Consider the following 15,185-nt stretch of genomic DNA (forward strand, 5'->3'; position numbering starts at 1 on the left):
CTGGAGGAGTAGAGGGCACCCACAACCAGACCAGCGAGCCAGGCGCAAAGCACGTAGCCGTAGTGGATGAATCGTGGCGAAGCTTTTGGCGCCACTGGTCCTGGGATGTGAACGAACGAGCGAGCTGGCGACATTCTTCGGCGTAAGCAGCCGCTCTAGAAACAGTCGTCCACTCCGAGGCATCTGGCCGATAAGGTAGAATCGTGTCCATAGTGCATGAAGGTTCGTGTCCGTAAAGGAGAAAGAAAGGGGAGAACCCAGTGGTGCTTTGCGTGGCGGTATTGTAAGCGTAGGTGACGAAAGGTAGAATGCGATCCCAATTCGAGTGGTCAGATGAAGCATACATGGCCATCATGTCACCAAGGGTGCGGTTGAAACGTTCTGTCATCCCATTAGTTTGAGGATGATATGCCGTGGTAGTGCGGTGAATGGTGCGACACTCCTTTAGCAATGCTGCAATGACGTCTGAGAGGAAAATGCGACCGCGGTCGCTCAATAATTCGCGAGGTGCTCCATGGCGTAAAATCAGGTTTTGAAGGATAAAACTGGCGACGTCTTTTGCTGTGGCAGATGCTAGGGCTGAAGTTTCAGCGTTTCAGCGTGGTCGATAGCAACAATAACCCAGCGGTTGCCGCTTGGAGTGTTGGGAAGCGGACCGTATAAGTCAATGCCGACGCGGTCGAACGCGCGCGCGGGGCATGGTAAAGGTTGTAAGGGGCCGGTGGCATGTTGAGGTGGCGTCTTGCGTCGTTGGCATAGGTGGCATGACCGGACATACTGGCGAACGAAACGGTACATACCGCGCCAGTAGTACCGAAGCTGGAGGCGAGAATATGTCTTTAATACACCAGCGTGGCCGCATTGTGGGTCGTCGTGGAACGTGGCGCAGATGTCGGAGCGTAGGTGTCGGGGTATAACAAGCAACCACTTACGGCCGCTGGAATTGTAGTTGCGGCGGTACAGCAGGTTATCTCGAATGATGAAGTGCGTGGCTTGGCGACGAAGCGTCCGAGAGGTCGGTGCTGGCGACTGGCTGGACAGGAAGTCAATAAGCGAAGAGATCCATGGGTCTTTGCGCTGCTCTGACAGCATGTCGGAAATGTTGAGGGCGAAGGCACCGCAGGTAGAAATAGACGAGTGGACAGGACCAGAGGGCAGGGGTGACCGGGATAGAGCGTCTGCGTCTGAATGCTTTCGGCCTGAGCGATAAACAACGCGGATGTCGTACTCTTGTAGGCGCAATGCCCAACGGGCAAGCCGACCAGTTGGATCTTTTAGTGAAGATAACCAGCATAGGGCATGATGGTCGGTCACGATGTCAAATGGACGCCCGTACACATAAGGACGGAATTTGCCGATAGCCCAAATGATGGCCAGACATTCCTTCTCAGTAACCGAGTAGTTCGCCTCGGCTTTGGTAAGGGTGCGGCTGGCATACGCGACGACGTACTCTTCGAAGCCATCCTTGCGTTGTGCAAGAACAGCGCCGAGCCCGACACCACTAGCGTCCGTATGGATCTCAGTTGGAGCAGAGGGATCGAAGTGTCGCAGCACTGGAGGCGAGGTGAGAACGCGTCGCAGTTCTTGGAATGCGTCGTCGCACGCCGAGGACCAGGCTGATAGGTCAGAACTGCCGGTGAGAAGCTGCGTCAAGGGGGCAATGATAGAGGCAAAGTTACGGATGAAGCGTCGGAAATATGAGCACAGGCCGATGAAGCTGCGAAGCTCTTTCATGGTGGTTGGTTTAGGGAACTCGGATACGGCGCTAAGTTTTGTGGGGTCCGGAAGGATACCGTCTTTTGACACTACATGGCCGAGAATAGTAAGTGTACGAGCGCCGAAGTGGCATTTCTTCAAATTTAGTTGCAGTCCTGCAGTGGAGAGGCACGCAAGTACTTGCTCGAGGCGGTTGAGGTGCGACGCAAAGTCGGTGGAAAAAACCACAATGTCATCCAAATAGCAGAGGCACGTTTTCCACTTCAGCCCTCGAAGAATGGCGTCCATCATTCGCTCAAAAGTGGCAGGCGCGTTGCAGAGGCCGAACGGCATGACAGTAAATTCATATAGCCCATCAGGCGTTACGAAGGCTGTCTTTTGACGATCGGCCTCTGCCATTGGCACTTGCCAGTAGCCGGAGCGCAAATCCAGCGAGGAAAAGAATTCCGCTCCCTGCAGACAGTCCAAGGCATCGTCGATGCGCGGCAGAGGATAGACATCCTTGCGCGTTATTCGGTTAAGGCGGCGATAGTCGACGCAGAACCGAATGGAGCCATCTTTTTTTTTAACGAGGACAACCGGAGATGCCCAGGGACTGTTAGAGGGCTGGATGATGCCACGCTCCAGCATGTCGTCAACGTGCTGGTCGATGATACGGCGTTCAGCAGCCGACACACGATACGGACGCTGGCGCAATGGTGTTTGTGGACCGGTGTCGATACGGTGAACGACTGCGGACGCTCGGCCCAAGGCTGGTTGGTCAATGTCAAATCAGGAACGAAAGCGTTGGAGGAGCTTGATAATTTCTGTGTGCTGCGCAGGTGTGAGTTCTGCGTCGACGGCACGAGCGAAGACGTCTACAGGGGCATCAGTCGCGGCGGGAGGAGTGACGGAACAAATCGGAAGTGATGCCGTATCACCAAACGTGGTGGGCAGGAGAACGCTATCGAAACCTTCAGCGGTACCCAGGCACTCGCCGCGGAGTAGGGATGATGGGCAGGCGGACGGATTGCACACGTAAAGGGCAGCAGAACCGTTGCAAAAAGTGACGACAGCAAACGGAAGCAGAAAGTTCCGGCGGCGCGCACAAGTGGCCGACGGTGTAAACAGAACTGATGAGTTTGCAGCAGAGTTACATGACACAGGAACCAGAGCGGCGGAGAAAGGTGCGATATCGATGTCAGAGGCGGCAACAACTTTAGGAGAAGAATGGTCGTCAGGGTCGAAGCACGGCACTGATAATGTAAGTTCGGCACGAGCGCAGTCGATAAGTGCTTGGTTGACAGATAGGAAATTCCATCCAAGAATAACGTCGTGTGACGAACGGGATAAGACGACAAATTCTATAACATACATAACGTTTTGAATGACAACCCGGGCTGTGCACGACGCTGAAGGCTGAATGCGATGCGAGGTTGCCGTACGCAGAGAAAGAGAGGTAAGGGGAATGGTCACTTTGTTCAAATTGCGGCAAAGCTTCTCACTAATAATAGAAACGGCGGCTCCGGTGTCGATAAGTGCGTGTACGGTGACGCCATCTACGGAGAGTTCAATTTCGTTCGCCGGGTTAGAATGAGGCCTTGAAATGTTCGACGTAAACGCAGTTCTTGCCTCTGGAACTGCGACTGTTAGTTTTCCTCTCGGGCTGGGCTGGGTCGGCAAACCATCGGGGAAATGGATCGGCGACGTGGGGAAGGTGACCGACGGGCATCGAAAGGGAGGCGACTGTAAGATGAGTCTGGCGGAAGGCTAGATGGGTCCTGACGTGGAAGTCGAGCAGGCCTGTAGCTTGAGGCGCCCCCACTGTCAGGTAAACGGGTGCTGCGACGGCGGCAGAATCGTGCTACGTGGCCCGGAAGATGGCAGAAATAGCATATTGGCCGGTTGTCAGATGTACGCCACGGGTTGACGACAGGGGCTCCAGCGGCCGAGTAAGGGACGACCATCGGGCGTGAAGGTGGCGGCGGCACATGGAAGGTTCCCGTGGCCCGGTAGGCATCAGCAGCCGGAGGAGCGTAAGGCCGGGCGACAACGTCAGCGTACGTTAGCGGCCCAGCTGCAGGCTGCGGAGGAGGGGCAGATGGCAGCGCCGCGGCAACTTGGGTCTGAATGACGTGGCGAAGCGAAGGAGCCAAGGTTGTCGACGGCTCGGGTGTGCTGTTCGCCAGAGAGAGTTGGCGGGCAACTTCCAGACGGATAAACTGCTTTATCTCTGGCATTAAAGCAGAGATGTCGGCAGCGTCGCGGCCGAAATCCAACGGAGATAGATCCGTGGTGTCCTGCTGAGCAGCGCGCGTTGAAGCACGCTGCTTGCGCAGCTCGTCATACTGCTGACATAGCTGTATGACTTCGGCAATCGTCCGCGGACTCTTCGCGACGAGCATCTGGAAGGCATGGTCATCGATGCCTTTCATGACGTGCTTGATCTTGTCAGCTTCGTCCATAGATGAGTTCACGCGCTTGCATAGCGAGAGGACGTCTTCAATATAGCTGGTGAAGGTCTCGTCCTGGCGTTGAGCTCGACCACGCAAGCGTTGCTCAGCGCGAAGCCGGCGAACGGCGGGACGGCCGAAGACCTCTGCCAAAGTCGCTGTGAAAGCCGACCAGGTGGTAAAATCGACTTCATGATTGCGGAACCATAGGCTTGCCACGTCAGTCAAGTAAAAGATGACATTTGTGAGCTTGGCGCGGTCGTCCCACTTATTATAGGCGCTTACACGGTCATATTCGGCGAGCCAGTCTTCCACGTCGTGGTCGTCTGTGCCGCTAAATATAGCCGGATCGCGCTGGCGGATCACGCCAGAACAGACGATGGTGGGGGGCACGGGAGCAGCAGTCTGGGACGGTCCTGGTTCATCCATTGGAACAGCTGGTGGTAGCGTTCGGCTGCGGAGTTCCAGGATGTAGAAGAGAAACCCAGCAGCTCCACCAAATGCAACGGGGGTGTTCACCTAGCAAAAGGGTCACTAGTTATCGGTTGTAGCGCTAGGCTTAAAACAGGTCGGCGCTATATCGTAACAGGGAAGCAAGCACTTCTCGTCGTCTTCTTTTTCACAAGCACACCAGCACCATGCCCACTGCCCAGTGCCTTCAGTACAGAAGATAAAATTGCCTTTTAATGATTAAAGTTGTTTCAAGGAAACAGTGATTTTCACAAATATTTCTGCTGTGCAGGTCCCTCAAATTGACATTCTTTTTTCATGTACACGCTAATTGAAAACGTGTACTGCACTTCAGCAGCGTCATACAATGCTTTGTAACTACTGGCATTCACTAGTTTTACTAAGCAGTGCTTGAAACATATGATTTCCAATAAATAGTAAATCTGACAGGCTTTTGCTGGTGGCGCCAGTTGTGAAAAATCACATCAAGCTCTTTCATGCAAGTTCGAATGTTTGTCAAATGTGGCGCCACTAAACATTACAAAGCGAGCAGAACGGGGATTGACTCAGATTTGAGTGTTTGGCTGAGTCTAGTCGCCGCGCCTACCTTACATTCCTTCAAGAACATATGTGTCTGCAACCATACCTTCAGCGTGGTCTTGACGCAGCTCACTCAATTGTGGCTGTTGGGGGAAAAAGAAAGAAAGAAGGAAAGAAGGAAACAAAGAAAGCGCCGTGCATGTTACGGCCAGCTGGCCAGCATGTTAGGGTATAGTGCCATTGCGCCCCGGAGAATTGCAGATAAAGATTCCACAAATTTCACGGGTGCTAAGCTTTGTTCATAACCGACTGTGAAAGCATTCTTGAAGTGCGGAAAGAACTCGGCATCGCCTCCTCGTAGCTGCTAGGTTCGTACGGCGATATCTGGAAACTTGCTTACGTCACGCGGTGAGGTACGCTGCGTTTGGTATAGTACTTTGTTGCCCTTATTCTAAGCGACGCCGCTAGAATCATAGAACTAACAGCCAACAATGAGCAAACTTTCATTTCCCCAAATGAAGCGAAAAGTGCGGAAGGCTTCGTGACCTGTAGTAGTCCAAGCCGTGCGCAACAAACCGGATGTCACCTGTTCTGATGCCCAGCGAAGTTTTGAAACACGTGATTTCCCGTAGGCGGTCCTTTCGTACAAAGCTGTATCGTATTTAACCGCGTAATCATCCCTCTTTTGTACTCCTCGAAGCACCACATTGTCCACTTTATTTCTCCAGTAATCATCCTACCCTCAAAAATTCCTGCAGGGATCGCCATCTGCTTGTTGCGCAGCATGGTAGCCGATCAAGCTAAATTTTCCGCCATATTTATTTGGGGGGGGGAAGCCTTTACGCCATTGCATGCGCGATAGCTCACATGCTCGAAAGTCTTCAAATTCAGCAGAAAAAGAGCATGGGCAGGGCGAAAATTCCAGACAACACGTTCACAATTAACGCTATAAAGACTTATGAATTTTAGAAGAACGTACTTTTGGCAAATATTCTAGTTATGCAGTACCTGCTTGTATAGTGCGTGGGATCTTAGTGCAAAGGCCAGTATGAGTACTTGCTATCGGCTGTCGGCGAAAGCTGTCGGCGAAACTAGGAAAACCTGTGATGGCTGTGCGCAAGGCTACGCACGAGTGCTTGTGGTGGTCGCTGTGATTCTTACGCTTGCACAATGAGTGCTAGCAGCGGTGAGCGTATGACAGTTCACTAAAGCGTACGTCCTGTGCTACAGCTTGTTTTACCACTTCGCTGTACCACGTCTCTGAAACTCGAATGACGCGACCTCCAACGCCATGCGCGCGTCCCAATAAAACAGCCTAACCACGCGTGCTATATGCTCTTTTGTAGGGGTGCGCGAATAGTAACTTTTGTCACCAATCGAAAACTGCCAATCACAAATTGATTCGAATAATGACTATTCGATTCGAAGACCAAATCGAATAGGACATTGTTATACACTGTATTCAGATTTCGCACACCCCTACTTGCCTTTCATTTCCTTCAATCGTAGAGTTTATAGCTACTGACCCGTGATAGAGTTCTACGACTGGAACATATTTGGGTAAACAACCAAATAAGTGGACATCAGAAATGGACAGTGGGTAAACGTTGAGACAAATCCATATAATAAACATTTCTTTGCCTGCGTTCATACGCACATTCATCATGTCATTGAGTGACACTTATCAGTTCAATCATAATGCCTTTTTTACTCCTGTTTATAGCTGTAGAGAATAAAGGGACATGCAAGCTGTGTTTTTTGGGTTTCATTTCTTCCTTCACGTGTTCGCGTGTCGAATTCTTCAAAAATGTGACGAGTAAGTTTCATAGGCGGTGGGTGCACATGAAACGGGGATGATTTCTGTGTAATTGCATAACTGCGGGACGCGAATTTGTGTTAAGTGGTACACAAGTAGGTGCATGTTACGGGCATCGATATGGAGACTCGCGTGAGAGAACGCTACTGCAGTTGTTGCGTGTTTATCTGTACTAGAATATATAAATAGCATCCTTCTCAAGTTTCTCTCACAGCCCATCTCACACCAATAGTGAATTAAAATCATACGCGCACATGTACGAAGGTATCGGAAATAATTCCGCCCCATGGCTGCATCAGGTAATCCCAGTTTTATCACGTGGTTTCATGTTCGGGAGTGCTGCCGTCGGCGCTTCGTCCATGGGCCGTACAGACCAAAAATCTCAGCTACTTATGGCATCTGTATTCTGGCACCCGGACACTGCAAATAATGATGAGCTTTGCAAGCGCTTCGTGCGCATGCTCCGACACGGCGTCAGGTCCCAAAAACCATTCTGCCGGCTCGTGGGAAATGAGGAAACACGACATCTTTCGAAATGGAGAGAATGCAACGTCCAGCGCACACAAGATGAGTAGCAGGCCATGCATACAGGCAGTATCCGGCTGCGTCCGCTTAACTCGACCTTTGTGTGGATAGCGTCTGCTCACCTTCCTTCAGCTTTTAGGGCATTTTTGTTCTGAGAAATTATTGTTAGTGTGAGGGAAGGTGACAGCCTTCGCGGCCATTACCGTAACTGTATCGCACGTAGGGAACATTTAAATTATTCCGCGGCAGGCGGAGCTATCATCAGTCGGTGTTCGTGGAAGTGGTCACCCTCTCCTGTACTAGCTCCGATCAATGCTGCTTAGCTTGGGCGATTGTTGGAGCGGGCACCATACACTAGGGTATGGCCGATGGCGTGGGAACATTTGTTCGCCACCTAAATCCTTATTCATGTTCAAGCAGTCATACACCTGTTTTGGGAGGCATGAGGCTAATGGTGCTTTGGTTGGCTGCACGCAAAGACTTTCCGTCGCGTATGTATATAAAAAGCAGCTTTTCCTTGCGCACTGCAAGGCGCGCAAAAAGGCCGGAGTAATGGAAACGAGCTTTCAGGGCGGATTCTGAAAGCAAAGAATTAGGCATCAGGTCACGCTCCACATGCGCGCGAAACAAAACTGGTTTCAATGGTGTACACAACTTAAATTTTTATGCACGTGGTCCGGGGTAGCTTACAAAAGCACTGCAACTTCTTTGAGGAGTAGGGCCTCGCCCTCCCCCCCTCCACCCACTGCTCCACGCGACATAATAGTGCCGGTGACAACCTTCCTCGAGGAAGTCACTTCACAAACAGTCTTTTTTTCCCTGTTTACTTAGGCACTATGTCGTAAACATTTCGTTCTTATTCTATACTCTCTACTAACTTTACGATTTCGTTTTTATCGCCACACGTCCTCCACTGTTGACTGCTGTTCAGGTGTCAGCAGACGGCGTTAAACAGTAAATGCAGTCTACTAGGGACGAGAACTTGGAGTGGCGCTCTCTTAAGAGTGACGTTACGGCCAGGACACCGCTCGCTGCGTTCATGCATGCTTGGGGTATTTTTGGCTCTAGCCGTGCTTATTGAAAGATATGTGGGCTTCTTTCGGCTACCATGCCTGAAACGCAGTTCCTTCTTCAAATGCGCGTGATTCGGCAAACTTAACGGCTTGGATATCGCAAGCTATATAGCGTTGAAGGCGTCTACTGGTCTTGCAATGCATGTATGCGCCGTGTCAGCGCATAACTAAGAATGTGTGCAAATTCAACATGCGAAGTTGTGTATGATGCTCAGCTAAACACTTACCATTCCCTTAGTATTAGATATTAGGGACATTACATTTTACGCGGAAGAAAAATCGTGCTTTTTGGCCTCGTCATTTCGCGCTTTTTTGTCGAGAGAGAGAGAGAGAGAGAGAGGGAGTAAACTTTCATTTTCAAATCAACAAGATTCGAGTCCGGCGTCATTTTAATGGGTCTGGGCGCCCGCCGCGGATGCGGTTCCGGGACCTTGTCTCGAAGCGGCTTCCTCGGCTCGCTGGACGGCCCAGAGTTGTGCTGCCAAGTTCGAGCAGAGCAGTGCGGTCTTCCAGCGCGAGCGGAGGCTCGCGCTGGAAGAGACGGAGGGCTCGGTGCTGCCCGACTTGTTTGTTAAGTCTCGACACTCCCATGGCATGTGATTCAGTGTGGCAACCTCTCCGCATGATGAGCATCTGCTTGTAGTGTATATGTCTGGATACATGGCGTGCATGAGTCTGGGGTTTTGTAAGAATACGTTTGTAAATGTTTGAAGTGTACTGCTTGTGTCCTGTCTAACATAGCGTGAGGAAATGGGTATACGCGTCTTTGTGACTGGTAGTGTGTCGTGACGTCGTGGAACCTGGTCATGCGATCCTCCCAGGCCCAGACATTTGCAGTACCCCGCGGGGGGCTCATCCTCCGATGATGCTCGGTGAGTTAGGCCTCGAGCGACGCGGTGATCCACTTCGTTGGGGGTGCTCAGTCCAGTGTGTGCCGGGATCCATAGCAAATGCCTTCGTCTATCGAAGTCGGCCTATCTGTGGTGTATGGGATGTCGCTGAAGTCTGTGATACGCTCTTTGCGAGATGCGCCCATTTGCAAAATTGCGAATTGCCGTTTGCGAATCGCAGATCACGTATGTAGCTTTCGTTTGTGTGAGGGCCAGTGCTATGGCCGCTTCCTCTCCCGCTTCGGCATGTGCCGTGTTCACGGTGACGATCGTGAGATGGTTGCCTCGGTGGCTGGTAACTGCCGCCACGAAACTCTTCCTGTCTCGATAACGGGCTGCGTCGGTGAAGACCGCCTCTTTGTCGTTAGAGTAACTTTTGTTCATGTGTTTTGCCCTGATTTTACGCCTCCCCATGTGGTGTTGGGGGTGCATGTTGCGAGGCAAGGGGGGGTACGTATAGCTGCTCGCGTATAGGTCTTGGAATTTCTTCTTTGATGCCGTGCTGTGAGTGGTATGTAATGCCGAGCTTTTCAAGCACGTGTCTGCCCGGGCGGGTCTTGCATACGCGCTCGAGTTGGGACACTTGTTGCGCTTCCACAAGTTCTTCGAGCGTATTGTGTAAGCCTAGTTCTAATAGCTTGTTGGGGCTAACTCCAGGCCAAAGTCCCAACGCACATTTGTACGCCTTGCGTATGAGGGCGTTGAGCTTGTTTCTTTCCGCAACCGTCCAGTTGGGAAACGCTGCCGTGTACTTTATTTGGGAAATGACGAAGGCTTGTATAAGTGGTATGACGCTGCCTTCGCGCATGCCCGCGTGTTTGTTGGTGATGCGTCGAATGAGCTGCATCGTGCTGGTGGCATTTGCCGTTACCTTGCGAAGTGCTTCACCATTGCCACCCTTATGTTCTATAATCATTCCTAGTACCCGGATCTTGTCTACAATCGGGATGGGTAGGCCGTTTGATGCCGTTAATTTGATCGCTTCCTTTTCCGGGGTGGTGTAGCCTTTAGGAGGGCGCCCCTTTCTGATCGGCCTATTTAGCAGCAGTTCGGATTTTTCGGCCGAGCGGGTGAGTGCCGTGCCCACGAGGTAGTTTTCCACGCATTGGATGGCCTGTTGTAAACGCTGCTCGATCGCTCCGTCGCTGCCCGCTGTAAATTCGTGCTTTTTGGCGCTGGGGTTGTGGTGCTCATTTGCATCCGAACGAACAGGGTGCCCGTGGGCACGCGACGTCGTCCGGTCATAAGACCAGCGTTGAAAGACCGAACCTTGTCGTGTGGTGAAAATGCCTGAACGAGCACTTCGTTCGGAACGAAGGACGGCAAGAAGAGCAAACTTACGTAAGCGACCTGCGGGCCGACGGCAATGACAGTACAACGCTCGCCACCGATGACAAGGCAGCCAGCATCGACAATTAGAACCATGGACGCCATGTTCTGGACACAGTGACTTGGAAGTTGAAGCCTCCCATGTGCTGAATGCGGTAGACCTCAGAGACGCCAACAACTGAGGCCGTCGCGTCGTCGATGGTCACGGGACCATTCCCCGCAGGGACAACAGCATCGAAGACCTGGTCCTTCGAAGGAGTTCAGGGCACCGTAGGTGTCATGGCGTGAGCAGTGTACGCCTGACGTGAAACACGCACGGATTTCAGTAGAAACTACTCTCCGTCTTCCTGAATGTGGCGTAGGCGTCCCACGTCAAGAAATTCTCGGGTTAACGTTTCGTGTGTTAAGAAAAAGTTTTTTTTCGAAAAGAGACGGTACGAAATCTGAGTGACAATCACGTTTCGAGAACAATATGGGATCATCCTGGCAATCAAAAAAATCTGAAATATGTGGTCTCTGACCCTAACACTTTGTACAGGACCGCTTTACAAAGGATGGTTACTGCCCAAAAAAGTTACAAAAAATATTGGTTCCATGTTTTTTCTAAAGTTTGTTCACAATATCACTCAAGCAGTGACTTCTAGGACGCTGAAGTTTTATTTGTGATTTCCAATAGCGACGTTGAAAAGGAAGATACAGGGCACTATACACTTCATTGTCTTCTTTGCAATTGTCATAACCGGGTTGCCTGTGCTCTTTTCAACGCCAGAGATCTGCCAGTTCCGCCGCGCGGTTTTTCCGTCACCTCGATAGATGGAGCCAGGCCGGTTGGTGCTTCTTCGGACGCGCTTTATTTCTTTAAAATGCGCCCTGTCTCCTTGGCCCATTTCGCTGCTTGTCGTGCCGCCTTCAGCGGTTTGCTTCTTCTACCTGGGAAGCGTTCGTATGGGCCAGTTCCCGGCATGGTGTGGTGTGGTGTGCCGTGGCGAACTAACACTTCACCCATTTAAAGAATGTAGCTATTATCATCTCAAACCAATGTGCTTTGCCCATGGCCATTTCATGCTTGCATCTACTCTCGACTAAGGAGGAACCTGCATGTTTTTCTCGGTTGATCGAGTGCGGAATAACGCAGATGCATCTATAGCTAACACAGTATCGTAGTGTGAATACTTTAAGTTATTGGAAGATGTAGCAAGTAGTTAGGAAAAATAGTTGTGTACTTATCATTGTTAGAACTTGCATTTCTATTGACTAAAGTTAAATTGACTTCCTTATTTATGTTTATGTAATACTGTAATATGCAACCTGTACAGAAGTAATATTAAATGGGCTGTTTACGTGGCTTGCCTTTTTATTGTTAGTAGTGTATGAAATATGCACACTAAACCTGTTCTATGTAATTTAATATCGCAATACTGTTGCACATGCTTAGATCCGTATACCCTTCGTTATATAAAACATTCTTTCTATGTGTATTCCATGTATGTTTTTCTCTGCTCCTTTCAGAAGAGAAGGAGGCGTCAGACCCCTCATGGTGTCAGTTGCCAGCATACGCATTGCATTCCCTTTCGTACCTACTTTATATACGTTTTTAAAACAAATACTACCAATGCCCACTTGCTAATGTCTCGATACGAGAATATCAGTATTGTAATAAATGAATAACGCGAGAACAAAAACAAATTTGTCATCAGTTGTGAAATCCCCTTCATATATTCTGTCAGATGGCTTCCATACTAGTTTTACAAGAACCTAAGTCTCACATGCTATAACCTCGCTCACGAGCTATGATCTTACCACAGATCACTAACACCCAAAGGCTGGTGATTGCAAATGGTACCTTTTCGTTGCTATCACATCAAAATTTGAAAACTAAAGAATGGCTCTGATGATACAGTAATGGTAGAGTTCTATCGTATGTCGATGCTGCGCAACCTTAGAGAAGTCAATTTATCTTTCTTACGCACATTGCACACATCTGTGACTGAATCGTGTGCACCATTCATTTTTTCTTGACCCTACAACTTCCTACGAGGTTCTTGATGTCATTCGCACGCTGAAAGTAACCAGTGCCGGTCTTGATAGTATTCATCCTAGTAACATAAAGATTGTTGCTCATCAGATATATCATGTTTTATGTTTTATTATCAATTTAGTATTCAGGACCGACATTTTTCCATCTGAGCTGAAACGAGCAAAAGTATTCCAGTTTTTAACAGTGGCAAGCGTTCTTTGCTAAGAAATTACCGCCCAATATGTATACTGCCATTCTTTAGTAAAGTGACTGAAAACTTGACTGTTACTCGATTAACCTATTACCACTCTAAATTTAATTTTCTTTCCAATCCTCATTATGGTTTTCATCCTGGCTATTCGACCGACCTTGATCTTATCTACCTAACTGATCGCTTAAACGAAGCTATTGATAAAGGGTATTTTGCCGGTTCAGTTTTTAACGATCCTACGAAAGCTTTTGACACTATTAACCATCACATCTTGTTTTTAAAGTTGGACGCTATAGGCATAAATTGTCCAGCACTAATGTTACTGCGGACCTATCTCAAGAATAGAAATAACATAGTTAAAGTGTCTAATGTTTTTTTCCGGAGCTAAGGTTACTAACCTAGGGGTACCACAGGGTTCTACTCTCGAACCTTTATTATTTTAAGTTTACATTAAGGATTTGCTTGACTGTCTAACATGCTCGCACTGTGTATTGTACGCCGACGACACAACCATTATTTACAACGATAAAAATATTTCATCCCTGGTTACTAAACTCAATAATGACTTAGCTAGGGTTGCAAACTGGCGTATAAATAATATTCTTGTTATTACTGCAAAAACCAACTTGTTCAGTTCCATAGCTGAGTCTTGGTTCCCAGTTAATCCCTTCTAGCACTCATTGCTCATTCTTAGGGGTAAAACTATACTCTAACGTCAAGTTTCATTATCATGTCTCGAATATTAAAAAGAAAGTTGCTTACGGCATTCGGTTACTGATTAGAGCACGCCAATTCTTTAACCGTTCCACACTTGTCTCGCTATATTACGCGTTTATATACTCCCACATGAACTACTCGTTGATGTGTTGGGGAAATACATATAATACTCACCTCAGTTTACTTCGAACTTTGCAAAACCAAGCAATTAGAATAGTCACCTTTAGTCCCTATAGTACTAGCGCTCTCCCATTGCTACACTCTAATAACATTCTGTCTGTCAAAGATACTGTGTTGTATAATTTGGGTATACTTATTTTTACGTTGTTGAATAATCAAGTTCCTGCAAGTATAATTCCTAAAGCATGCCTGATAAACGCTAAGGTCACTAGATTTGCTTTAAACAACAATCTCATTTACCTCAGATACGCACCAACTATGGCAAACAATCAGTTCAATTTTCAGCTTTTTCATTTTGGAATTCCATAATACTTTGCGAAAAAACTTCGCTTTCAGCATCTATATTTAAAAACATCTGAAGAATTTTCTTCCGACAGAAAATATTTAACATCGACTTTTTTCTCTTTTTTTCTTTAACCCTTATTACTTCGAATATTCCGCTGTTCTTATACTTTTCTGTTTATTAATGGTCATGTATTTTTCGAAGTCTTTTTGTGGTTTTTATTGTTACATTTATGGTCATGTATATTTTGAAATTATTTGTTGTTGTTGTTGTTTGTACTGCATGTTTGGATAATTTTTTTTTGTCCGTTAGCGTCAATTTTGTTTAGTTTATTCACTTTTAGTACATTTGCTCCTTGCAACTGCATAATTTTCGTCGTTTGATTGATTGTAAGTCCTAACCTTGTTTTGCATTCTCCAGTACTTACTTTCTTCCATGTTTCTTTATATATGATTTTATTTGTAGGTCCCGTCGTTGCTTTAGAAAACACATATTTATAAATAACAGGAGGTGCCGATACAGTCTTTGACCATGGGACCTCCTTCTGTATATTATTCTTCTTTATAACCTGTAATCTATAATGAGTAAATAAATTTCAATTTCAATATGTCTTCAAGACCTCATTGGCATCACCCCGCCGCTCTACCGCATGCATTCCCGATAAGTGGAGCCACCTGTCATCCATTACAGGCGCACCATACCTCCAGGGAAAATTGAAACATACACAATTAACAAAAATGACTAATTGCCCTGTTAGGTAGTTACTTTACGGAATATATGATAATCTACGAACTGTAGCCGGGAAGTTCGCAAGGCCTATCCACTTGGAATTATTATTATTATTTGTTTTGAACACATATACACATATATACAGGTATCAGGAAAGGGAAAGCGAGGAGCAGGCTGGCAACTGCCACCGGAAGGGGCACAACGCCTGCCTACTCTTCTGAAGGAGGTGACAGGAACACAGAAATGGAGGATAGGAAGGAAGTAGGAAAAAAGGAAA

This window comes from Dermacentor andersoni, chromosome 5 (assembly GCF_023375885.2).
Source record: "Dermacentor andersoni chromosome 5, qqDerAnde1_hic_scaffold, whole genome shotgun sequence".
NCBI classification, from domain to species: Eukaryota; Metazoa; Arthropoda; class Arachnida; order Ixodida; family Ixodidae; genus Dermacentor; species Dermacentor andersoni.